General features: G+C 38.5%; 1 long non-coding RNA gene across 1 annotated transcript; it reads right to left on the minus strand.

Moving 5' to 3' along the window:
• Positions 1-222: 222 nt before the first annotated feature.
• Positions 223-13,330, minus strand: LOC120530024. The gene is made up of 3 exons (XR_005633879.1): positions 13,259-13,330; positions 5,423-5,455; positions 223-396 (listed from the first exon to the last, which is right to left on the minus strand). It is a non-coding gene; the product is annotated as an uncharacterized LOC120530024 (long non-coding RNA).
• Between the last annotated feature and the right edge of the window lie 14,472 nt (positions 13,331-27,802).

The raw sequence follows: 27,802 nt of genomic DNA on the forward strand, positions 1-27,802 counted from the left end.
TCTGCTGCTGCTTTGTCCGTTTTAACTGCATCTTCTGTGTAATATCTGCTGACAGCGTATATACTTTACTCCATTGTGTTTCAGTCATCTGAACTGGCCAAAAGTCCTATTAACTATGACAATCTGGTAAGATACCTAAAAAGCACAAGTAAAAGAAGTATTCAAGAAAAAAACAGGCATTTTTATTTTACATATTTTAATAGTGTGTCATATACTCCTGACAGTTATTTTGTGTTATTTTTCTTTTGTCTTTGCTTCTTCTCCTTTGGAGCTTTTGTCTTCTAGTTCCTCAGTAATCAGACTAGAGTTTAAGATTTCGTGGCTTTTTCAGTGGTTGAATGTGGTCAGGTTAGGAATTAACAATCTGTTTCCTGTTGGGATGTGGCTTCATATTCTCTGGGAAAGAAAAAACAAACAAATTACAATTCTGGATTGACATTCCACTCCATCTGTCTTTCCCTTAGATATATTCTACATAGAAATGTATCAATGATAACTTTTATAACAAGCTTTAAACCTTTCTGTATTTCATACATAGATAGATATTGAAAGTTTGCAGGAGGTAAACACATTTTAAACAAATGTATGCCTTTTGTAAATTTACTTCTAATTTAATGAAAATAATAATTAGATATAATTATTACAATGAGTATATTGTATTCATATTGTATTGTATTGTATTGTAGCCTGCACCACCTCCACCTACTCAAAGCTTCATGATGCTCCAACAACGATGGATGGATTTAAAGGCAGAAGTCTACGTGACCATCATCATCATCAAGCCCTTCCGTGAGAACCCTAAATCCAAAGAGGACTGTTCCACTTATGTTAGGTAGATTGCCCAGAGGGGACTGGGCGGTCTCATGGTCTGGAATCCCTACAGATTTTATTTTTTCTCCAGTCGTCTGGAGTTTTTTTTTTGTTTTTTCTGTCCCCCCTGGCCATTGAACCTTACTCTTATTCGATGTAAATTAATGTTGATTTATTTTGTTTTCTTATTGTGTCTTTTATTTTTCTATTCTTTATTATGTAAAGCACTTTGAGCTACTGTTTATATGAAAATGTGCTATATAAATAAATGTTGTTGTTGTTGTTGATGATGCCAGGGACAGTTAGCCACTTCCTGTTGTTTAATTGTTGAAATTTTAAAATTAATTAAAAGGAATGACCTTCTTTGACACCAAACACATCATTAGAGAAAGAATTATAAGATAAACACAACTGCTGCCAAGTTTACTGCAGCATTACACTCGATACATACTTACTTATGTACAAAGTATATCAAACATGGTTTAACATAATATAACACCAAAGTGTTTTATTTGCCTAGTTAAGATGATATGGATCAAATAATACAACAGACTGAGCCTGTCACTTTATATAAGTGACTCAAATTGAAAACTTAAAAGAATTAAAAGAGACAAATTGGGGAAAAAAAAAACAAACGCTCATCACACATTTTTAGAATTTAAGAGCATTGGGTCCCATGTACTGTATAATTGCAGCAATTATCAGTTAGGTTGATTTTAAAAAATCTACATAAATTATCATTTCAATACATTTGAAGAAGCTTTGTTGATTCAATGTCATTTGATGTGTGAGTAACATTGAGAAGAGAATGCTACAACAAAACACACACACACTTAGGCAGGTGGATTACCAGATATACTTCAATGCATTGTTATCTAATCCTTGGGACATGTTTTAGACCCACATTGACCAATGCAGATCAATGTTCAATAAATTACTTGTTGAAATGTGTGCAGTATGGCAGGTATCCTGATGTGTTGATTTCAGCATTTTAGCCGCTTTTTTATTGCATGCTTTTAGACATCCTCTTTGGCTACTAAAGTGTCAGCACTGACATGAAATGAGTTACCAGAGACTAGAAATGCTAGTAAGACAGTGTAATATAGGGCATTTGGAAAGTGCAGAAGAAACGGAAATGTTTACTTACTGGTGCTTGCCTAGCACATAAAAAAGCAATAGAGTTTTACTGTGTTAACATCAATACATTGTTTTTAAAGGATGTTTTATGAGACTCAGATATGATAGCAAAATTGAATAACAGCAGCAAAGTAATTAAAAGGGGACAAGCAACAACATCCTTCTCCTCGAATTTATTGGAAGTCGCAGTCTAACAGTGTGATTACCTTGACAAAACAGAACTTGTAAATAAATCACAAAAGCGCCATTGAGTATATTAAATCCAGTTTTTTCTCCACCTTATTAGTGTTGGCAGCATGTGAGGCAAGTGTTCAAACTGCATATGAATGTCAGAGTGTGGTGTACACCAGATGGTGACAAGTCTTAAAAAGAAACCGACTCTCACATCACCCGTATCATCCAATGAATGTACCAATTAGACACTACAACTCACGGGAAAGATTCAGATAGAAACAATCAGAGGAACATGGTGTAGTAAGTACAGACTGATGTTTCAAAGTAATAGGGCCTAAGTGACATATTATTATGGTCACAAAACTTATGGACGGCACCATGATGCAGTGGTCAACACATAATTTGAATTACAACCTGCGGTTAAGATCTCAAAGTGATTGACTCCTTCCTTAAATGAGTTCCAGGCAAGAAGTAGAAGTGATGTCAGAGCTGCTCCTATTGATGATCCTCAGAGCTCAGGGAAAAAGAGAGAAATAGACATAGACAACAGCACCCATTGGCGTAGCAAGGTAGAATTATAGTTATTACAAAAACCATAAAGATGCCCCCTACTCATGAATGTCTGTCACTCCTCATATTTCATGATTTTTCTATGCACAAACTTGTGTAGCTTAACTGGCCCTGTATGACTGAACAAATGTGGTTTGAAAATGGGTGCATAATATAATATAATATAATATAATATAATATAATATAATATAATATAATATAATATAATTTGTGACTTTAAATTCAGCAAGTGATATTTAATTAGGTGTGGCATACCTTTTGGATTCTGCCTTGTACCCAGTGCTACCAAGGCAGATTCTGCAACCCTACAAGTGTGACAAAGGATGATTAGATGAACAAGATCCATTTTGGGTATTTTTTTGCAAAGTGTGGTCTATGGACCATGGGTGGTAGGTGAGCTTTTGCTAGGTGGTCCATACACTGACCTAGTCATCTTTTATAGAGAAACTTTCTTAATGAAAGAGCTCTAAGACACTGACCACAGAGCGCTGTGCTTTACCTCTTTGTAAAATCAGCAGACGATAACATCTTTTACTTCCATATTACTCTTTTCCACTCTGATCCATATTGTGATTGTGATTGCTTGCTCCGCTCTTCTGACATTTCTCTGGCCTCACAGTGTTTCTCATATCCGAACTTACTCCTTTACTACATGCGACACACTTTTAAATCCACCTTCTCTTCCACCCTGAAGAGCCAACACTAATCTCTTAATTCCATGAGGATGCTGACACATGCTGGTTGTAGTGTATCAATTTTCTAGGTATGTGTTCTGTTACACCATCTTCAATGCTTTATTATGGATCATTTACTAATATCAGGGATGTGGAAATATAAATCTAGCAAGATTAAATTTGAATTCTAGTCTTGTAATGCAGACTTTCATTTGGGTGGGATGGGTCCAGCACTGGGCAGGCAAGAAACACAAATAGGCACAGTGTATGCCACCCAGATCTGAGAGAAGGTGAGACGCTGAAACTTGCATGTAAACCCAAAAGAAAGGAGCCAGCATAGTAGCTCATAGAGTACAAGAATTAGATTGTAAGATAGAAAGAGACTGAGGAGCAGTGCAAGTTTCACAGAGTACTATTCATGCTGGGTTCTTGTTGTTTTTTTCAACGATCCTTCTAAAGGCATAACAGCGGGAGTAGTACAGGCACTTAAATTAAGAAAACGCTGTTCAATAAATAGCCCTGTTCAGGCCTGCTAACTCACTATTGGAGTTTATGTACTAACTCTTTTTCTTTGTACCTTCGGTCATTACAGTATTTTTCATGTGAGTACCTGTAGAAAAAAGAATGTACTAATTGTAATGTGAAATTTACAGTATAAATGAGTTTGCTGTTGGCCGTAGGTGGTCCTTTTTATTTTTGATTTTGACAAAGTGGTTTAGGGATTGACCCTGGTTCTTTGGAGCAGTGAGGCATAAATGCCACTAAAAACTTGCAAACACTGTTGATCTACTTGTATGTAAACTAAAAAAACAACACCTAAGATTAAATGAATTGTGTGTTTTCGTGAAAGTATGTAAGAGAAAAAGTTTTAATTTCAAGCAATTTCAGAGCTGACTTACAATTTCCTTCGGTGGCTACTTAATATATAAAATTACATATTGAAAATAGAGTCAAAGCAACTTTCATTTTTTAATTGTGCAATTAAAACGTTAAGAGGCAGCTGCATCCCCTGTTTGCCATTCAATTTTGCCTGAAAATCGCAGAAGGTGCTCAATCAAAGAATGGAAAAGCCCAGCGTCAATCACTTTTAAACGGCTAGGTAATTAGGCGATGCGTAATCAGATGGTTACAAAGGCAATTTTGAATGTGCGGCATGGGACTCTGTCTTAGGAAAATGATTAAAATTAAATGTATACTATACAGAAAGCTTGAGATCATTGGCAATCATCATCTTGTCAAAAGTGGCCCAGCTAAAGGGTCACGCCTGCAACCCAGGACTGAATTTAAGGTCACAAAAAAAAAAACAAAGCAAAGGAAGAATCACAAGAACAGAAGACAAAAGAACAAGGATAAATTGAAAATTGTTAGGTTCAAATGAAGGAAACATTTTTACGACTCTCTCATAATTTGTTGCAGAATAAAAGGGCCAGGTCTGGGCTCATGGTTCTCTCTTTATACCTGCTACAGGAGAATGAAGAGACCATTACTCAGGCTCCCTGAGGACTTATTGTTGTAGAATAAAGAGGCCAAGTCTGAGCCTAAGGGCCTGTCTGTGTAGCTATCTCAAGTGAATGAAAGAAACAGGCCTCTGCTTCCTTGGGGAGCTGCTTCACTTGAATAATGAGAACAGGCACTATCTCCCAGGGACGCTGCAGGTGGAGAAAAAAGATCTACAGTAGGCCTAAGCATGTCTGAGGAGAGAAATGAAACACACCATTTCTGAATAGCTTGCTCTTTGGAAAAAAAACATACCCTTATACCTCTAGCACTGTTCCTATCAGAGAACAAATTGACCAGATTTTAAATTTTATGAGGTGCCTCTTTAGTTGAATGAGGGTACGAGACCACAGTCTCTCAATGCAGACTTTGTCCTTGCATGAAGACACTACAGGAAATAATAACAACATTAAAGTCCCAGAACGGCTAGCAAAGTGGCAGTCTTACAGTAGACGCTTGATGAACTTGGAGTCTTGCAATTAAATAAATAACTCTTAGCCTCCTAAAGGAGTGGATGTAAAATAGAGGAGAAACACTGCGATAGATGATTAATATCTTACCTTGTCAATGGATGGTTCTTAGTGTTATCCACCCTGAAATAAATTTTATTTATACATTGTTACATGCAGAAAATAACAGTTGTCACACATGTGCAAGTAGGAGGAAGCTGTTTGGGACAAGTGAAGGTAATTCCATGCCAGGCCAGGGGGTGGAGGGGTGCACTAAACCCTCTTCTATTGTCTCTACAGACCAAACACAGGAAAACCAGCCTGATTCAACCTTGAAGACATCACTTCCGGTTCAGGTGCCCAGAAACACGTCACTTCCAGTTCTGACATGTCCCTTCCAGCCCTGGCTTTTAAAGTCGCCATGTTTTGAACATGAAAGCAGTTTAGTTTGGAACTCGACTTGTGCACATAAGTGCTCTTCCAAATACCCATTTGCAGCCATGGACAATATATGGGTGGCTGCCCCAAACCTTTTTTCGTGTGTTCAGGCTGATTCATTACACAGTTAAAATCTCACAATGATCCAATTTTTTTAACCTGCATAAAGCATCACAGAGCCAAGGAATACTGGAAGCAAAACTGGAGGCATGAGACCATTGCAGGGGACATTCAGATTTTCCAGTCAACCTAAAAGTACACCATTAAGGTGAAATATCCATCCATCCATTCTCTAACCCGCTGAATCCGAATACAGGGTCACGGGGGTCTGCTGGAGCCAAACCCAGCCAACACAGGGCACAAGGACCCACCGCAAGGACACACACAAACACACACTAGGGTCAATTTAGAATCGCCAATCCACCTAATCTGCATGTCTTTGGATTGTGGGAGGAAACCAGAGAGCGCCCGGAGGAAACCCACGCAGACACGGGGAGAACATGCAAACTCCACGCAGGGAGGACCCGGGAAGTGAACCCGGGTCTCCTAACTGCGAGGCAGCAGCACTACCACTGCGCCACCGTGCTGCCCTAAGGTGAAATAGAATACAGAAATACTGAAAAAATATATAATACAGAAAAAAACAAGCAAGCAGACTCAAAGAAAATATGCAAATAGCACCCAAATGGAGCTGGAATTTGAACTCTGGTCCCTTAAATTGTCCAGTAATAGTAAGAACCAGTGTTCCTATGTGTTATCTAAGTTAACCATTGATACCTTAATACAGTTCTGGGTCACTGAACAAAACACAGAATCCAGCCTTGAAGAAGATGCAAGTTAAGTCTTGTTTTTGAAAATATCATGGAATAATAAAAGGATGCCTAAGGTGAGATGAGTAAGAAAGGGTTAGAGCTAGATGGAAATCTTCCGATATTTGACATTCAGTATTTTAAATATAGTCATTGTATAATTACATGACTGACTGACTGACTGACTGGCATTTATAATAACCAGAACCAGGAAAGCAAATACACTCCACCTGCATTGAGATGCTTTTCCTCCTGTAAATGATCCTTCAGTTTTTGAAATCTTCAAAACAATATTAACATACAGAGCATTCCAATGCATACAAATTGCAAGGTACAATAACAGTGATTCCACAATAATCTAAAGACCTCTAAGAGAAAAGGAAAGATTTTTCCTTAAAACTCTCAAAATCTTTCCAATAGTTTTTATTATTTTCTGTTAGTCTCTCTCCTAACAACCTGGCTGTTAATTTTGTAATTTTCTGAACTGCAGGGATGAGATCTATTGTTAGTGGTATGTTAGTTGCTCAATAGAGACTGAGCTAAATAACATGGAGCTCTGTCTAAATCAGATCACATAAAAAAAAGCAAAAAGCTGTCGATGGTTCAGTCCAATATATACCAAATTTTAATTTTTACTTTATGCAGTGTGTTCTTAGGATAAGAAAATGAAACCACGTTTTCTATTTTAAATTATTTACAAGAACCCTAAAAAATGTGTGCATAAGCTGAACATACAATATTTTATAAATAAGGGGTGCTATCAAGTTCATCAATGTTCCTACTATATTTTCAAAGCATTTTTCACAATATTGCTCAACTACGCACCTTGCTAGTGAATTCCAAAATTTCAGTTGCCTTTTGTGTGAATAAAGAATTTCTGATTCGCTTCTTGAATGGTTGCTTGAGGCTAGGGATCTGCGCTGGCAATCGGAAGGTTGCTGGTTCAAATCCCGTAAAACGGCAAAAGTGACTCTACTCTGTTGGGCCCTCGAGCAAGGCCATTAACCTGCAATTACTCCGTCCTGGGTATGATGTTAATCTGCATCCAGCCCTGCATGTAGGCCCTCCAACCTTCAGAGGAAAACTTGGGGGCTGGTAGTAGAACTGGCACTCCAGCCACCATAAAAAATCCTCACACTGGTTCCATTCCAACTGAACTAGTGTGGTGCTGAGGTGTCACCCATGGCATGGCTGTACTCGGGCCCTAATCTGGGATCCTGAGTTGATTTGTTATGTGGTGGGTGCGGCAATGCGCTGTATCAGTGCATGCTCCTAACCTCTTCTTGAATGGACATTACATTTGCATTCTCTATGATTTATTTCACACATTTAAATGTGCTTCAATAACCCCATTATTCTCAGAAAACTCTGTCACACATGTATGTTGGAGTATCTTCTTACAAGATTTGACGAGGTATGCGATAACCTCCCTAGACAAAAGGGAACACTGTCACTAACATTATCATCATCTTCTTTCTCCACACTCTCATTAAGAGTAACTGACTCTGCCCCTTTTGGTTCAATCTCCACAAAAACCTCGGTTTTCTGGAAGGAGGCATCATTTTGGAAGGAGCCACCCGCTTAAATTTGGTTTATAAGCTGAATATCTTTTTGTTTCATTTTCAATCGATAGGGCAGATACGCCAATGGTTATATATTGTTATATGTTATTTATTTTTATTGTTAAACTTTAAATGAGATGACCAAGTTGGCACCCGAAAATTTTCCTTTTGCAACCTGTCATTACCGCACTCGGCCATACCTGATTTCCAAAATGCCATTTATACCCGTATTCTAATTAGAGAAATTGAGTTATTTGCCTCTGAAAAACCTGGTTAACAGAGGTAGATTTTTCTATAAACAATCTGATTATACAGCCATGTAAATCCATAACTGGATTACTGTTAGGGATTTTGTACTCTGTGCACGTCCATTGCACTCTTACACACATGTAGAAGTGTCCACAAAATATATTTGAGAGGCAAAAATTTAGGCAATTGCATTGTTCCTCTTCCTGGCTGAAATCATATGTGTCAATATCTCAGAAATCACTGAATTTATGTGGATGAGCTGAATGTAACGTACTAAGCTCACAACATAATCTCAAGAGCAGTAGGGTAATACGTTAAAAGTAACGTCAAGTATGTAGTCCGATTACATTCTAACGTAACTAGCAACATGGAGCCTCACTTTCCCAGGGTACCTTATACCTTGTCGTACGCAAGTTCTCCGCTCGGTTTTGCAGACTGGCGGCACCCAGCATCAAAGCAGTGCACTGTTCCTGTGTGGTTACCCTTTATTTCTTAGAACCACATTCCTGACACGGCTTTATAAATACAATGAAACTAACCGCATATTGTTTATTAGTGTAATGCATCTGATTGTAATTAACCTGTAACAATATAATGGCCTAGGGAATAGCCATAGTATTCCAAATATCATAACTGCTTTAGCGTTGTTACTCTCACTGCACCATCATCTTCTTTCAGCTGCTCCTGTTAAGGGTTGCCACAGCGGATCATCTTTTTCCATATTACTCTCACTGCACCACTCTGAGTATTTATATCACTGTATCTGAGTGGGGAATCACAGCAGCAGCTGATCGGAAAGAGAATTATTGGTATACAGCATCAAACACACGCTACCTCAGCCACGGCAAAACATTTCAAAGCCTTTCCTGTACGGACCTCGCGGTTCAGAAACAGTTTCATCCCAAGAACTATAAACGCACTCAATCAATTGCTCCTTGTAGAACTGTTTGTACTTATAAGTACAATCACCCCACTGTAAACTTGCACTTCAGTTATAATATTGCACAACCTGCGCCTCTTTATAAAGCGCGTATTTACATATGATGACAATATCATTTTTAAGATAAAATGCAGCAAAATATGTTGATTACATTATACAGATAAAACTTTAACTTAATTTAAATAATCTATATTGTTAATAATTAAACATGTGAGGACATGGTGCCGCAGCACTAGCAAGTTCATGTATTGTTCCTGCCTTGTGCTGTATATTTACTGAGTCTGGCGCGACACTGGAAGGATAGACAGATTGAAATATCTTCATAGTACATGTTTAATTATTCTAAGTTCCTTAAAAGTTTTGAAGAATCGTTGTTGTAAGCTTACAAATGGCTTAACGTCTATTATAGAGCTGATTGTGTGGTGATTGGGTATTTGGGGAAAGAAAAGTAAAAACAGGAATTGAAGGTTAGTAGTATGTTTGAAAGAGACAGTACAGCTACAATAAATTATTTCATCGAAGGTCGCGCATGGCGCAGCAGCATCTTGTGTGAGACATGAACAATAACTGTGCCATTGTGTTCCCATGTTTAATAACATGTTTTCATTCCAATCATCATGAAAATATCATGTATAAATCTTAGTATTTTAATTATTCGGAGAGCTGTAATATCACGAATGTGATGGATTCTGTGTCCTGTTGGAGAAAGAGAAAGAACGGCAGCACGTAGTGATTCACACACATAGAGAATAAATTGAAGTTGGTGAACGCACAGATTCCTACATCTGGATTTTTCTTTGCGTAAGCACATTTCGGCTTTTGTGCTTACATCATGTTATAGTGCCAATTCTATGCACGGCGTTATGCATGAGGGCCCTGATGCGTATCTCATTGAAGTAAAAATACCTGTGCTATCATTATTGCAGCAGTACTGGGTGTTAGGCAAGAAGCACAAATACCGATTGTTTGTAGGACTCAATCACACAGCTAAACAGAAAAGAGTGGTCTGCAGACAAGCTGGTAACCGAAACCTATTTAAAAAAAATTTTAACTAAACATATTAATAAAATACAAGAAAATTATCACAGGCATTTGATATTTCACACATGCTTAACAGCGTGCAATAACAGCAAATCATCTATAGTGAGATGCAACTCAAATGACATTATCAATACAGCAACAAAAATAACCTAAACAATACATAAAAATATATTCCATACAACAGAAAGGTTAAACTATTATGTAAAAACTTTGAAATGACTATAGATAATGATGACAAGATGCTGAAGGCAATCCTGTCAATGCCAGCAGAACCCCACCCTAGACAGGATGACAGGATGCCAGTCCAGTACATTTCAGTTTAAAAACATGGATAAGGTCACATCATAGCCTTCTTGAGAGGACCAACTCCATGAGGCTAGATAAGGCCCTTTAATCTAGGAATACACTTGCATGTCGATCTTTATACACTTCTACTGCTGCTGTATTCTTGTAGTGTATTGCCAGGAACAGCTGTAGTGCTCCAGTTTTGACCACACTAGTGAATTATGGTGTCTGAAGATAAAATTCCTTGATTTACATTCAACAGTTTACTAAATATAGCCTGACGTCATCCCCCATTTTAGCAGATCCAATGCATTTTCCAAAGGATAAGAATATATTCATGTAATACAGCAAAGTCTTTTAATCATTTTTCATCATCTCAGCGACATGGCCCATCTTGAATTTTAATATTGAGGCTGTATTCTTCTGCATGCAGTATGTGTCTACATTAAGCTGCATTTTCCAAGTGTTTGCCCAATTTTTGAAAATGGTCCAAGTCTTTCTGAATTGTGTCTGCTTTCTCCTCACTATTTGCTGTCTTTGCAGGTTTGGTGTCCTTTGTATAATCCAAAAATATATTTACTATTTCTGAATCAATACTGCTAAATCTAAATTTGAAAAAAAAAAATAAGTGTCCGAGCACAGGTCATTGAATTACTTCCCCTCCATATGGAGCACCTATGTGAAATAACAATATAAAAAGACCAAGTCAGAAATAGCATTATGCCTAAAATACTAGGAATGGAGTAGATAATAGTGAACTAAACAATGTTTTAGACCAGATGAACTACATAACGAGGTGCAGAGCTGACTCTTATTTCTTAGGAGACTGTGCTCCATTAATGTGGGTAGTGACATCCTTTACATGTTCCACAACTCTATGATGGCCAGTCTACACCGTGAAGTGCTGGGCTGGTAACATCATTTCAAGAGAAGCCCACAGAATCAACCAGCTTAATAAAAAGGCACGTTCACTTACAGATGCTCTCTGGACCCCCTGGAAGTCGTAGAGAAGAAGAGAATTAAAGCAAAACTGGGAGCCATTAAGAACAATACTGCACATCCTCTCTCTGACACACTGACACTTTCAACTAATTTACTATTCAGTAGAAGTGTATCAAGAAATGTTGCTGGAGCTTCTTTGTGCCAACATCAATAGGCCTCACACATATTTAATTATTTAAATGAGTTACTATAAAAATCCAAATTTCCACATGGGGACAAATATCTATCTATCTATCTATCTATCTATCTATCTATCTATCTATCTATCTATCTATCTATCTATCTATCTATCTATCTGTTGTGGACTAAGCCCCGGACACAGACAGGTAGACATGTTCTTAATCACCACCGCACATTTATTTACAACTATTTACAATTAATAAAGTGCCACACAACCCCCAAGACTCCCAAAAGTCCAGGCCTCTCACTCTTCAGACCGCCTCCACTCCTCTCCTTCAAGCTCTTGTCCTTCTCACCCAACTCCAGCCCTGAATGAAGGGAGACGGCCCTTTTTATAGTGCTATAGGTGCTTCCCAGCAATCTTCCACCGGCACTCCCCTATGTGGCGGAAGTGCCGGCTGTGCACCAGGAAGCACACCGGGTGTCTCCAGTCCTCTTCCCCCCAGCACTTCCGGGTGTGGTGGAAGTGCTGAGGTCCAGGGCTCCAAAGGCAGTGGGGCGCCCCCAAAGCAACCAGGATGGTTGCCCCCTCGTGGTCCGGAGAAGGCGCAAGACCTCCTCCGGTCCTCCTGGGTGTCCTGGCTGGGTAGCAGCCCCAGCCACTTGCCACACTATCTATCAAAAACTGACTGAGAAAATGTGGGTGCTCAATTGGGCATTAAGTCTGCTACAGAATGATGCTTGAACATGCACAGCAGAAGAAGCAGAAGAACCACATGTATAAAACACAAGAGGAGTGTGATTAAGTTAAAAAGATAACATTAGAACACTGGAGTATAATCCATCCATCCATCCATTTTCTAACCCGCTGAATCCGAATACAGGGTCACGGGGGTCTGCTGGAGCCAATCCCAGCCAACACAGGGCACAAGGCAGGAACCAATCCTGGGCAGGGTGCCAACCCACCGCAGGGAGTATAATCTATTTTATTTTATTTTGTAAGACTGACTTAAATGGTGACAGGCTAGGGTAGCAGGTGAGAGGAATTCTGAATACATTAGGACTTTTTATTTTAAAACCTGTAAAGCAGGCCCCATTTTTCCCTGAGTGGTCAATGCAGTATCGTCAGGTGACTCATTTTCAAAGGACTACTTGACTTGCTTCAAGAAGTGACCAAGTAACATCAGTGCAGTGAAAGCACACAATATAATTAACTTACGATTTCAAAAAGCATTTTATGCAGTTCCACAAGAAAGGTTATTGCCTAAATTAGAACCTATAGGGATTCAATGCAATACTATTAGGGAATTGAAACTGGCTGACCAGAGGAAAAATGTTTTCAGTTTTCTCCAGGGGGAATGTCTAGTATGGCAATCTGGAGGGAGAGCTAAGAAAAGATGGTTAACAATGCAGGAAGCTGTGTTCTGTAAAAGACAAATGTAACGTATGCTGAATATTCAAGGTACTGCAAACAAATGTATGTACAAAACGAGCACAATACCTGTGAAAACATGAAGGAAAGAATGGCTGACATTGTCTGATGCACTCACTCTTCTTGAAAGTGTCAGGCATTCTTGTGAGTTTGCTTAATGGTCTCATTATAAAAGACCTGTAAAAAGAAACAGGCAAAAAGGTGACTTATGTATGTTCATTTTAATAGAAAAGCATGTGATAATGCATATGGAAATTTTAATATAAAGAAATAAATAAGAATCTTTTTATAATAAGAGAAAGTGCTTAGGTCTGTGTGTAGTTGTTGCATTGACAACTGAGAAAGCAAAGGAAGAAAAATGAAACGGTAATTTTGTGACTATATGGCTTGTGTGGATCAAAAGGTAAGTATAATAAACAAATCTAATAAACGGAGCAGCTGCCCAACTTTGCTAAAGATTCACTGTTGTAGTGTTTTTCAGATTTGTTTGTTAGGACGTGACAAGTTCAGAAGGGCACATCTGAAGGTAAATGTACCTTGTCTAACTGAAATAGGACATTTTCAAATGTATCAGGCATGGCTGCAAAAAAAGAAATAAGAAAGATAAGGAACATGTGAAACATAATGGTTCCATTTTGTTTGTTTCTTGAAATAACGTTGGACCAATTGTCAATCTTTCATCAAAAATAAAGTGTTGAACACAGGCTTTCAAATGCGCAAACTTCAAGGTCAGGGCCAAATTCTAAACACAATGGAAATAGACTTGAGATATCCTTCTTTTTACTTTCAGATAGATAAATACAATCCTGTGGTAAATAAACATTGTTTATTTGATTTTTGAACCGAGAAACAATTGATTTTGTATTTTTGGTATTAAATTTGATAAACAATAATTTTCTTTGTCATGTCATTTACTACATCTTTTTTTAAATAAAATGTTTCCTAATGAAAAACATCCATCCATCCATCCATTCTCTAACCCACTGAATCTGAATACAGGGTCACGGGGGTCTGCTGGAGCCAAACCCAGCCAACACAGGGCACAAGGCAGGAACCAATCCTGGGCAGGGTGCCAACCCACCGCAGGACACACACAAACGGGCCAATTTAGAATCGCCAATCCCCCTAACCTGCATGTCTTTGGATTGTAGGAGGAAACTGGAGCGCCCGGAGGAAACCCACCGGGGAGAACATGCAAACTCCATGCAGGGAGGACCCGGGAAGTGAACCTGGGTCTCCTTACTGCGAGGCAGCAGCGCTACCACTGTGCCACCGTGCCGCCCTAATGAAAAACAGAAAAATTAAAAAGTTTCTAAGGAATCCGAGCTGCAGTAGTTTTTTTCTGCTATCATGTTGTATCATCTTCTTATATAATACGCTACCGTGACTGTTCGTTTGTCTGTCCAGGATTTTAAATCACCTGTAGCTCACAAACTGTTTGACCTATTGACCTGAAATTTGGTACACATATACTCTGTGACGTCTACTACCCACTTAAGGGGTGATGATTGACGTCCAAGGTTATTCCTCTTTTTATTTTTATTTTATTTTAGTGTAGAATCAACTCTAGGCAGTGTGTGGCGCATGCATATGGGAGTCGTTCTCATTCCTACCACCTTGGCCGTCACTTCCCCTACCTCCTCATATCTTAAATCATTCTTGAGACAGTTTGAAGACTTAAGTGCCAGCTTAAGTGAGAAATTAAAGAAAACACAAACACTGACTTAATCAGTTTTAACACAAAAAGAAGCTGATGGAGCAAGAGAAAAAGCGGGCCTTTAGGGTGGAGAAAAGAAGAGCTGCTCAGGCGCATCAACCTCTGAGCAAACAAAAGCTAAACGTACAGAGAAATAGTCTGAACACTAGGAATGCTCAAGTCAAGTGTATTCACTGCACGATATTGTGCAGTGAGCTGTTACTGGTATACAATATAAGTATTTATGTTAATGACATTGAATTCTCCATTCATCTTCCAAACATGCTTATTCAGAGCAGAGTCACGAGAAGTAGGAGCCTATCTTAGCAAGAACTGGGCACAATGCAGGAATAGACACTGGACAGGGCGCCAGTCCATTGCAAGGTGAATACATACACACATGGGTCAATTTAGCATTTAGCATACCCACCTAACCGGCATGTCTTTGGACTGAGAGAGGAAACCACAGACATGCAAAGTCCATGCAGGGAGCAGCAGAACGTGAACGCCAGTTTTCTTGTTGTAAGGCAGCAGCATTACCACTGTGCCACCCAACGTAGATTTATATGGAAAGTACATTTCTGAAATATGCAGATGGCATGAAAATTAATAAATACTGAGAAGTCAGCAGTTGTTGATAGACACGGACAATCAGAATGATGTGGATAGTATTAAAAAAAAGAGGAAATTTCAAAGGGTTACAAGCAGGTAAAAAAATATATACAGGTATACATATTTCTTGTGCTATAATTATTGGGAACCCCCAGTCCCTTCATTCTGCTTCTAATACGACAGGTAAGAACACCAGTGACTATCAATCTCTGCATGCGGCGTTTTAGAGGTGTTCATTTAAAAATGAGCTAAATGCTCTTCCTAATCATCAAGTAAGTCTTGAATACAGCTCATTAGTTGACACGTTGAAATGGCCACGTTGACAGTAGTTGTACATGAGCAGCACTACATGGCACACAAGACAGTTAAACAAGTACAATGTAAGCAGGCAATACTGCCGTAGTCACAGTAAACACCTCCAATAAGTGCTAGGCTGTATTTTGCACAAAACAAAAGCAAATCCAAAGAATCTAAAAGGGTTTAAAAATGGCTTTCACTTACATTAGAATGCAGGCAGAAGCCCATCAATGCCCGCAACATCACGATGGCATCCTTAAGGTGTCTCAGATCATCCCAAGTTCAGCATGCAAAGTACGAAGCAAATGAAGAATTCAATTTCAAACACAAGCATGCCAAAATAATGTGAACAAAATATGAATCATTGTTATTTAGAGTAAAAGTGACACACATTCTTGTGTCTCATAGTGGACTTTAGCCAGTTCTTGATTAATAATAATTTAGGTAAAGAGAGCGTGCTTACTGTTACTGGTCTACTTTACAGGCACGATGTCTATCAGGACCACCCCTTCAAAATCTCGAACTATCATGCCGGATGATTACATATAGCATATATTTTGATCAAGTAGCTAATTAATTTGGTTGAACCTGCTGTGTGGAAAGCATCACCCAACTTTGCAACAGAGTTAGGGACATGTTTTGGTTAGCACTTCTTATTTTTTTAAAAAAACATTTCGTACATCAATCAATCAATCAACATTTATTTATATAGCACATATTCATACAAAAAAATGTAGCTCAACATACCATACCATCTTCTAAAACTGCTTAATCCTGAGAAGGGTCAAAAGCCTAACCCAGCAAACACAGGGCACAAGGCAGGAACAATCCCCAGGACAGGGGGCCAGTACACTGCAGAGGAAAACACTCACACAACACACACACACACACACACACACACTTGGGACAGCTTTAGCTACGCCAATCCACCCAACCTGCATGTCTCTGGACTGTGAGAGGAAACCACAACATCAGGCGCCAACCCACACATTCATGGGGAGAACATGCAAACTCCATTCAGGAAGGACCTGGGCCACAAAGCCTACCACATCTACCATTGTGCCACTATGCAGCCAATTTTTTGTACATTTTAGTTTTAAAAGGTTCACTAACTTAGTGTTTAAAGCAATATTGATTCAAAGTGGTTGTTACAGAGTGTGTTACAAAACAACTGCAGTGCAAATTTTTATTTACAGAAGTTAGCAATTACAGTTTTCCTTCTTCTCAGCTTTGTGCACACATCAAATCAAGAAATGACAACAGTTTTGATAAAATTGTGGCCAATTTTATCTCATATTTTAACTTTACCCAGCCCTACTCAGCCCCACTCCTAAGCCAGGGCTGCCAGTTTTCACTACCATAAAGACTGAACAAATTCAAGGGTGTAGCATTTTCATCAATGTACAGAAGCAATTGATAACGTTACTTAAAGTCTAATAATCATTAAACAGAAAATTGCCTACAATGTTTTATACTTCTGTAAAAAGTGTTGAATTTAAAAAATATCATGTTACAACTCTACAAGAGTAGTTACCGAGTTCACTCCTGGGGGACGCCTGTGGCTGCAGGTTTTTGTTCCAACCAATTTCTCAATCAGTTGGTCATTTTACATGTAATTGACCTTATTGATTAGTTAGCCAGTCTCATGTATGTCTTCTTTTCTGTTTCTCAATTAAAAGAATAGAAAATCTTCCTCTTCATAGGGTGTGCCTCGGGAACGGGACCCCTCAATAGGAGCAGAGGATGTCTAGGGGAGAAGAGAGACAAGGCAGTGAGACAAAAGGACAGCTGCTGTGCAGGCTTTTAAATGTTCGAAGCGCTGCACGAGATATAGATCACGTGGCACAGCAGCAGCAGCTGATTGAGCAAAGATGAGGTAAAAAAAAAACTGTATGTGTCCCCTATTGTATCACCGTTTAAGAGGGGGCTTCAGAGGAGTGACCGTGTCTCCTTGGGGTGCATTCCGCCTCCCTCTTCACAATGTGAGCGACAGAGACGCGAAATGGCTGGCGCATAGCGCAGGCTGTGGCGAGCGAAGCAAGCAGGTGACAAAGCTAGTATGTTTAACTATCAGAAATAAATGAAAGAAAGAAAATGTGCGTTAACAGCACAAATGAGTCATTCAGACTAATTCAATCAGGCAGACTGGTGGTTCTTCTGATTATGATGGATTCTGGGAGGAAGAGGCGGGTCATATCCTGGAAATGACATCATGAGTAGAAAGGTGTTAATCTTTCTTTCTGCAGAGGGAGGAGAAAAGTGATTGTTTTTAGACAGCGCCACCTCATGTCTTGGTGGAGTGTTACAATCACATACGCCCTGTGACAGTTGTTTATAGCACAGTAGCACTGCTGCCTCACATGTTTGGCCATGGAAATTGGTCAAGCATAACTCGAAGATGCTTGCCTAGCACTCAGCAGCACTAAAAGACAATTGCATCATTATACTATCAAAACTACTTCAGTTCCTCCTTTCCCATTGACTTCAAAGGAGTTTCCAAACATTTCTGGCAAAGCAATTCTGTGGGATTCGCTCATCACTAATGCAGATACAGAAACATGAATATGTGCAAATGTGAAGAGTGCCTAAAGAACTTTTTCCACATGCATAAGCACGAAGTTTCCTCAGACTCTGTCATTTTTCTAATGTCAAATGCTCGATCGATCATAAACCATGAGGCTTCACTTTCCTCCTCTAAAGAATCTTTTTGATTGGCTTTTTATTTTAATATGCCTTTCTGAATTCCTATGCTGTTGTTAATCTCACCGATTTCTGTGGAGACTTCCTGTCATATCCCACATATGTGTGTTTGAAGTTATGTACTGACTCTAAACTTTGAGGGATCAGAGATGTCTATCTGAATGTGTGCTGTGATGACCTGGCACCTCATTCAGGACTGGTTCCCGTTATGCACACCTAGATTTATATCACTTTATTCCTTCTGATATTGAATACTTTTAATGAATCATCATAGTAACTAAAAAATATGCTATATTAAATAAAGTTGTAATGATTTACACTGGGCATGCAAGATTTATTTTCTTATATTGTGACTCCTAGAAAACTGCTTTTCTTAACATTCATGTCTGGAACTGGAATAGTACCAATTAACACATGAATATTTGGCTTTATACATAGACTCATCAATTCAACTATTCTTTGTGCTCTTTTTTTTTTTTTGCAATTTAATGCATTTTGAAAGCAAACTTTAGAATTTGGTGTTTGGCATGAATAGATTTTCAATCAAAAGCAACACAAAGAGAATCAAAACCCCCTGTCCCTTGTGGCCAGAATTACTATTTATCAAGGATGTTAAGCCTGTCTCACTTTGGTTATTCTAAGCACCAATAAACACTTTGAGCCTTACCATTTATTTTCTCAGTACACACAACTGAAAAGATGTATGAAACTTTAATGCATTCCAGCCCTTAAATGTGGTGCAATAAATAAAGTCAAATGGAACAAGAATTTCAATATTATTTTATTTAAACAACCTTCTGCTCTTTATTCTATTAAGGTGTGTGCCACTAACTACAGTACATGACTAGGTGCAAAAATTAATATTATTTTATTCGTCTGGATAGGAGTTTTGGTAAAGGCAATTTATAAAATCAGGACACATTAAAGTTATTTCTGTATTTTTTACAGTCAGAACACAGGCAGGATCAATCAGTTCCTCAGGGTTATAAAAATACACCAATTGATCAGGGGCTGAGTTTTGCTCATGGCCCCTGGTTTAATGTGCTTTTTGACCATCGACCCCCAAAACCTTCATTTTGGTTTTTTACCTAGGAGCAATGCTCATGCTAGAGTCAAGTGATTAGAGTTACAGTTTAACAATTGAGTCCTTTAAAACAGCTACTAAGTTTAAAGTTTAGATGTTTTGTTTGCCTTGGTGTAATGCTCTGGCTATTATACATTATATACTTTGTTTTTATTGAGTTTGCTTGGTTTGGCCCTGATTTTGTGTTACTGTTTATAATCTACTAGCAAAATACCCGCGCTACGCAGCGGAGAAGTAGTGGGTTAAAGAAGTAATGAAAAAGAAAAGGAAACATTTTAATAATAACGTAACATGATTGACAATGTAATTGTTTTGTCATTGATATGTGTTGTTCTCATATATATATATATATATATATATATATATATATATATATATATATATATCTGTTGTAAGATCTGGCCGGCCATTCATCCCAGCCAATACCCCCAAGCCACCAGGTGGAGCCCTCTTTGCAGCATGGAGGTCCCCAGAAGACCAGCAGGGCATCATGGACAATGTGGTTTTTATGCACAGCCCTGCTGGATGCCATGGGGGACACAGGAGGGAGCTTTAAGGAGGACTGAGGGCTTCTTCGTGCCCTGTGACCCAGAGGTTCGTCATAGTAAGAGCGACGGACTTCCGGGTTGAAGAAAAGGACTATTTACCCTGACCCGGAAGGAATAAGGACTTGTGGACTGTTGGACAGGAACACCTCCGGGTCAGGGAGTATAAAAGGACTATGGGAACTCCCAGACAACGAGCTGAGTTGGGAGGCAGGGTGGCTAAGCGTCTGGGAGTGGAGGATTGTGATTGAGTATTGTTTATTTGGTTTATTGAAGAATAGTGGAGTGGTGGTGCTTTGTGCACATTATTGATATAATAAATATCATTATTTGACTTTTACCTGGTGTCTGAGGGTGCAAGGGTGCGAGCAAGCACCTAATCTGTCACACTGTATATATGTATATATATATATATATATATATATATATATATATATATATATATATATATATATATATATATATATATATATATATATATATATATATATATATATATATATATATATATATATATATATATATCAAAATACCAGCTTACCAGCGGAAGAAGTAAAAAGAAAAGGAAACATTTTAATAATAATGTAACATGACTGACAATGTAATTGTTTTGTCATTGTCATGAGTGTTGCTGGCATATATATATATATATATATATATATATATATATATATATATATATAAAACTTGACTTTATTTATTCCGACAGTGACTTTATATAATCAAGTTTTGACTTTATATATTCAGGAATGACTTTATATATAAACGTTTTGACTTTATATAGTTAAATTTAGTCATCATTGCTTAACTTTTTCTTTACCATAGAAATTTAAAGACTAAACTCAACTTTCATTCCTAACAAAGATATTTCTGGCAACTAAATAGAACCTACTTATATCCAAATTCGAGCTATTGAGCTGTCGCCTGCCTGCCTGAATAAGTCACCCTCGCTCGCTCTTACTTTTTTACCATTCATTTAATCATGGCTAGTGGCGGAAAAATTATAAAATGGAAGGAGGATTACACTGAGTATGGCTTTACCAAAACAATTATTGATGGTGAATCGATTATTCATAAAGCTACAATTGGTGATCTGTTTTTCTGTGTTAACCTCATATTTTTTCATACTTCTTCTCAAACCAAGGGGGTGCGAGGGTAAAATGAATCGGGATGCGCTGATCAATGTAAGGAAATCATGCATTGACAGAAGTTCCCCTTTGATTGTAATGCAAAGTGTGATTAAATGCGTGATTTTTTAACGCGTTATGGAGCACATGCATTGAAGCTTCTCAGCTGTGCTTGTGCTAAGAAAAGGAAAGATTTTAAAAATAAAGTATTGTCAATGTAACCTTTTAAAAGTAATGCCTGGAGGATTCAGTGTGGAGAAACTCTAGAGACAGCGTGTGTATTAACTTGTGGATTTTTCTGTGAGTATTTGGTGGCAGCGTGTAACACTGCGTTTAGCTCAGCTCAAGTAATGAGGTGAATGGGATTCAGATGATGGAGAAACTCTAACTGTCAATCCCCACAAACACAGTCTCGTTTGCATAAGCACAGCCCTTCACCTGCAATTTTAACTTAGTTTTTGATCAAAACTCTCGTTTATATCCTCGCCTCTCATTAAACTTGTATCCCGTTACCCGTGGGCATGACAAAGCTCAGCAGCAGCCTGTCTATGAACTTAATTTAAAGATGATAGGTTTACACCGCCTTTGTTTCCCAGTAGCAGCACTCATGAATATGGTTGTATAAGTCACTCGCTCGCTTCTTATTGTTTCGCTGCCTTCTCAACTATATAATGCATGTTTTCTTCAGCGCTTTTTGGAGCTCTTCCTGGCTTTCTACGTACTGCGTTGACAGTCAGTTCACGTGATTACGTGGGAGGCGTGATGATGTCACACGAAACTCCGCCCCCCGCGGCTTTCGAGCTCAACTCCATTACAGTAAATGGAGAAGAATAGCTTCCAGTTATGACTATTACGCGTAGAATTTCGAAATGAAACCTGCCCAACTTTTGTAAGGAAGCTGTAAGGAATGAGCCTGCCAAATTTCAGCCTTCTACCTACACGGGAACTTGGAGAATTAGTGATGAGTGAGTGAGTGAGTGAGTCTGACTGACTGACTGACTGACTGTCAGTCAGTCAGTCAGTGAGGGCTTTGCCTTTTATTAGTATAGATCTATATCTTCACTATTACCTAGCCTTGACATTGCTCTTCTTCTTACCTCAGCATATTCAGAACTGTGCAGAAGCAACATTAAGTCAACCAAAGAAGTCCAAAGGAAGTAATGCTCTGAAGAAAGAGTTCTACTCCACAAACTCCTGGGACACTTTACTGAGACCACTCCTCATCCTCAATATACAGTGGATTCAGAAAGTTTTCAGATCCCTTCACATTTTCTTACTTTATGATTTATTTTTTCCCCCTCATCAAGCAACTCTTAACACCCCACAATAACCAAGTGAAAACAGGATTTTTGTAATTTTTACAAGTAAAAAAAATGAAATATCACTTTGACTGAAATACTTGGACACTCCACTATCAGACTTGAAACATGGCTCTAGTGTATCCCATTCTATTGATCATTATTTAGATTATTTCTACATCTTGTTTGGAGTTTGGAATTAACTGGTCATGATTAATAAAAGCATACAGTATTTGTCTACAGACAGCTGACAATGTGGAACAGAGCAAAAAACAAGCCACAAGGTCAATAGGATTGTTTGAGAGCAGAGACAGGATTGTATTTTGGCACAGATCTGGGGAAGGCTACAAAAAATAGAACAGTTGCTTTCATTAAATTTTATTAAATTAGAATAGCCATGATTGTTCCTAGAGTACCTGGACAAAGTAAGCAGCAATGGAAGAAGACCGTGGTAAGAGGTGACCAAACAATGGTCAGTCTGGCTGAGCTCCAGATAACCTGTGTGGAGGTGGGAAATCTTTCCTGAAGGACAACCATCACTGCAACACTCCACTGATCTAGGCCTTATGACAGAGTAGCCAGACAGATGCCTATCCTCAATAAAGGACACATGGACGCCTGATTGGAGTTTGCAAAAAGGCACCTAAAGGACTCTCAGACTGTGAAAAACAAGATTCTCTGGTGTGATAAAAACAAGATTAACATCATGTCTGGAGGAAGCCATTCACTGCTCAACATACAGTATGTGCAATACCATTCCAGTATTGAAGCATGGTGGTGGCAGCATCATGCTGTTTGGTTGTTTTTCCGTAGCAAAAACTGGGAGTCTAGAAAGGGATGAGGGAAATCTTAGCCGAGCGAAGTACAGAGATATCCTTAACCTGCATCAGAGTTCTTCTAGAAGGACAGTGTCCTTAAGCACAAAGCAAAGACAACACCGGGGTGGCTTACGGACAACTATGGGAGTGTCCTTAAGTTGTCCAACTAGAGCCTGAACTTGAACCCAATCAAACATCTGTAGTGATACCTGTAAACAGCTGTCCACTGATGGTCTCTAACAAACCTGTCAAACCTTGAGAGGATCTGCAGACAAGAATGGAAGAAAATCCCCAAATCCAGGTGTGCAAAGCTTGTTGCATAATACCCAAGAAGACTCCCGGCTATAATCCCTACTAAAGGTGCTTCGACTAAGTCATAAGAGGCTGAATACTTGGGTCAATGTGATAGATCTTTTTTTTATTTTTAATGTGCAAAAATTTCTGAAATCTTGTTTTCACTTTGTCATTCTGGGATACTGAGTTTTGCTTGATGTGGGTAAAAATGAATTTAAATGAGTTGAACACAGGGCTACAACATAATAAAATGTGTAAAACAAGTGAAGGGGTCTAAATACACTCTGGATCCTCTGTCAAGGCAGAAGGTGGTCTCAAATTAATGATATCATGGTGGCCTTACTTCTTGGAGTGTCACCAACAAAACTTACATAACTGAATGCATAAATACTAAATCAACATAATGATATTAACCAAAAACACATAAAAAAAGAATAGTTAAAAATGAATAATAAAACAGGAAATAAACATAAGCCAGGGAAAGAACCCTGGCTGTGATAAAACAAGTTCAAAGTAAGACATTCTTCCAACTTTATTTTCATATTTCAAAACTCCACATGAGCAACTTTCTCATTTGGTTTGATCAGTCAGGGCCAGTTTGTTAATTTGCTGTTTTATGTTCAACAACAAAACTACTAAGCCACACTGTTCGCCTTTCTTAAGGGGGACTTTTTTTAATGATATTTTAGCCGCATTTATTCCAAGGTGTAAAAGCTCTGATAGACAATTTTAATAGCCTTGAATCGGGCAGTGTTTTGGGGAACTGATGCTTTTAGCTATTGAATGATTATATGCTTGCACTCAGGAATATGGGGCTATAGTTGAATAATAGAGAAACTGGTGAATAGCATATCAATTCTGACAAATCCAAAAAAAAGTACATTACATGAGTTTCATTAATGAGTGACTTGGACTGATGATGGAATGACGGGCTTTCATCAAACTTTTGTGCACAATTTGAGCTGCAGAAAATTGCCCAATGAAGTTTAATTTCATTTATGGAAATTTGCAAATGTGTTCCCTTACCAAATTTAATGAAAGTTTATAAGTTTACCACAATCTTGACTACATTTAAAAAGGCAGCATATTTAATAAAAATCATGTTGGTGTGAAAACAGAAAGCTATATTAGTTATTAGTGGAGTCATTAGGAGCCATTCCTTCTTGGGTTTTGTTGTCTGGAGATGTCCACCTTGATTCTTTTTCTTAGTGCCTGACTGGTTGATGTCTTTCATTGTTCAACCATATCTTAACTTTTTGTGCGATACCACGTATTCTCTTAATGTCTGAAGGCCAAGATTCCAAAAATTACTATATGTTAACATACAGGGGGCTTTAAAGAATGGTGGGAAGACTGACAACATGATATTAAGGAAATGTACGTTAGAGCAGTGTTTCTCAAACACTGGGTCATGAGTAGCTATGGTTCATAATGGTAGTGGGTTGCAAGTGGGCTCTGACAATCACACATGATTAATTCACGAAGGGGAACCCCACCTTTGGTGGGCCACAAAGACAATTACTTAGGAAAAAGGTAGAGAAATAATTCATTAAAGCAGGGGTGCCCAATGTGTTGATCGTGATCGACCGGTAGATCGCAAAGGTAGTGCAGGTAGATCGTGTTGCATTCAAAACAAATTTTTTTTAAGCGTTAGTTTATCATATATACTCCCTATGGCATTTGGCACTTGATTGACATACAGGTCGGCCAGTCTGAGATCTCCTTTATTCTAACACGCTGATCATCCCGCACGCACGATCAAACGTGCAAGCTACTGCAAATCTCCGGCTGTGATCTAGTTAGCCTTCCAATTTATATAGACTAAAGAAGGGATTAAAAAAAAATTGTTTGGGGAGGGTATGGACTGGATGTGGAATTAGAAGAGGATTTTTTTCTCTCACAATGTCACAATCGAAGTGCGTTTGTCTGATCTGTCAATCTATTATTGCTATTCCAAAGAAGGAAAATGTGGAAAGGCACTTTCGAACTGTTGATAAAAACTATGAAGCTGACTTCCTTCCGAAAAGCGATCTGAGAAAGAGAAAGGAGACGGAACTAAAATCACAGTTAATCGGACAGCCGTCATTTTTCACTCGACTGAATTCAAAAGATCCTTGACTGCATTATTCGGCTATATTTATTTATGTGAGTCAGCCTTTTCCCACATGAAGATTATTAAATCCAAATACTGTAGTGTCCATAAACATATTGAATTGTTATTGTGTCATAAAGGTTATTCAGTTATGCAAGGTACAACAACATATACAGTATTTTATGTATAAAGTATACTCAGTATATATACAGGTATATATATATATATATATATATATATATATATATATATATATATATATATATATATATATGTACACACAGTATGTATATATCATTTTTAATGTAGGTATATCATTTCGACCTGGTCATTTTAAAAGTAGCTCGCAAGCCGAAAAAGTGTGGGCACCCCTGCATTAGAGTATCAACTGTGAAGCATGTGCAGTAACATATGTCCAAAATTCATATTTAGCATTCTGCTTAGTAGGTGATTAAAATGTTTAAAAGATTCACAATATGATTGGGGCAGCACAGAGGCGCAGTGGTAGCATTGCTGCCTCGCAGTAAGGAGATCTGGGTTCACTCCCCGGTCCTCCCTGCGTGGAGTTTGCATGTTCTCTCCAGGTTTCCTCTTGGTGCTCCGGTTTCCTCCCACAGTCCAAAGACATGTAGGTTAGGTGCATTGGCGATCCTAAATTGTCTCTAGTGTGTGCTTGGTGTGCTGGGTGTGTGTGCCCTGCAGTGGGCTGGCGCCCTGCCCGGGGTTTGTTTCCTGCCTTGCATCCTGTGTTGGCTGGGATTGGCTCCAGCAGACACCTGTGACCCTGTAGTTAGGTTGGATAATGACAGACTGACTGACAATATGATTGGTCAGCCTTCTGTTTTCTGTTTTAATTGACTCTGTACGCTAAATATCTTTTCTTAAAGGCAAAGGAAATTCTCGTTGTATACCTTTCAGTCGTGTTTTTAGTTTCATGAACTGTCATCAGAACATAGTATTGTACTTACTATGTTCTTTTTGTTTGATTGTTTTTTTTTTTTTTGATATTTTGTTCTTTTCCTTAAATAAAAAAAGACTAGAAAAATTCATTGACATGCCCAAAATGTGAACTGAAATGCCTGCATTTCTTCACCAATGTCACATTGGCTGACAGAAATATTCTCCAATAACAAGAGTGCATCGGAAGGGTTGAAAGTGAATGACTGATCTATGCCCTTTACTTGCCATCTTGATGCCACCTCATTTCCTAGGCTGATCACAGAGCATACCTGCTCTTGATTAACTTCAGAAGAGGAGAAATGTCCTTAAATTATAATGGCTAAGGTGCCAGCCTGTCTCCACAATGCATATAAGGATCATCAGAGCTAAACAGCCCTGGCAAAATGCCAACTACCATTCTCAGAAATGTAGGAAGTGTTTTTAAAAATGAGAATGACTTTATATTCCCCAATGTGTGTGTGTTATACTATACTATACTTTCTAATTTTCCTTAATGGTTCATGTTATTTGAAAGGTACAGGTATAGGTATAGGTTAGGACTGCCGCATTCAGACTTTCGGTAAGAGCATCTTTGTGTGGTGCTTTCTCTGTGTTTCACCCCACTTTTCTATAATGTTAATCTCAGACTCTAAATTAGCCCTGTACAAGTGAGTCTGGGCATGAGTCAGCCGTGTGATGAACTGGTGCCTCGTACAAGGTTGGTTCCTGGCTTGTGCCCAATGCAGTTGGCACTGAATCTTGACCTTGTGACTCTAAACTAGATTAACAATGTATGGAGAAATAATTTTGTACAGTTTCATTCATAATGTAATAATAATGGTGTAAACATTCATTTTAATTTTGATTCTTTGGCCTTTACTGTTTTCAGTATTTCATGTCATTCAGATGACATTCTTCTTCCAGCCTATGCTACGATTAAAGTGATGCTCCCTATATATTCAGTGCATCTTGATTATGCAAAGGGTTAACAGCATGCTGTGAATCGACCCACATGGACACAGGCAGAATTTTCCCTAAAGAATTTTCCCTCTTGCGCCCACTGCTGCCAGGACTTCTCATATAAATATGGATGAAATTTTGCTCTGAGCCT

Source organism: Polypterus senegalus, chromosome 5, assembly GCF_016835505.1.
Source record: "Polypterus senegalus isolate Bchr_013 chromosome 5, ASM1683550v1, whole genome shotgun sequence".
NCBI lineage: Eukaryota > Metazoa > Chordata > Cladistia > Polypteriformes > Polypteridae > Polypterus > Polypterus senegalus.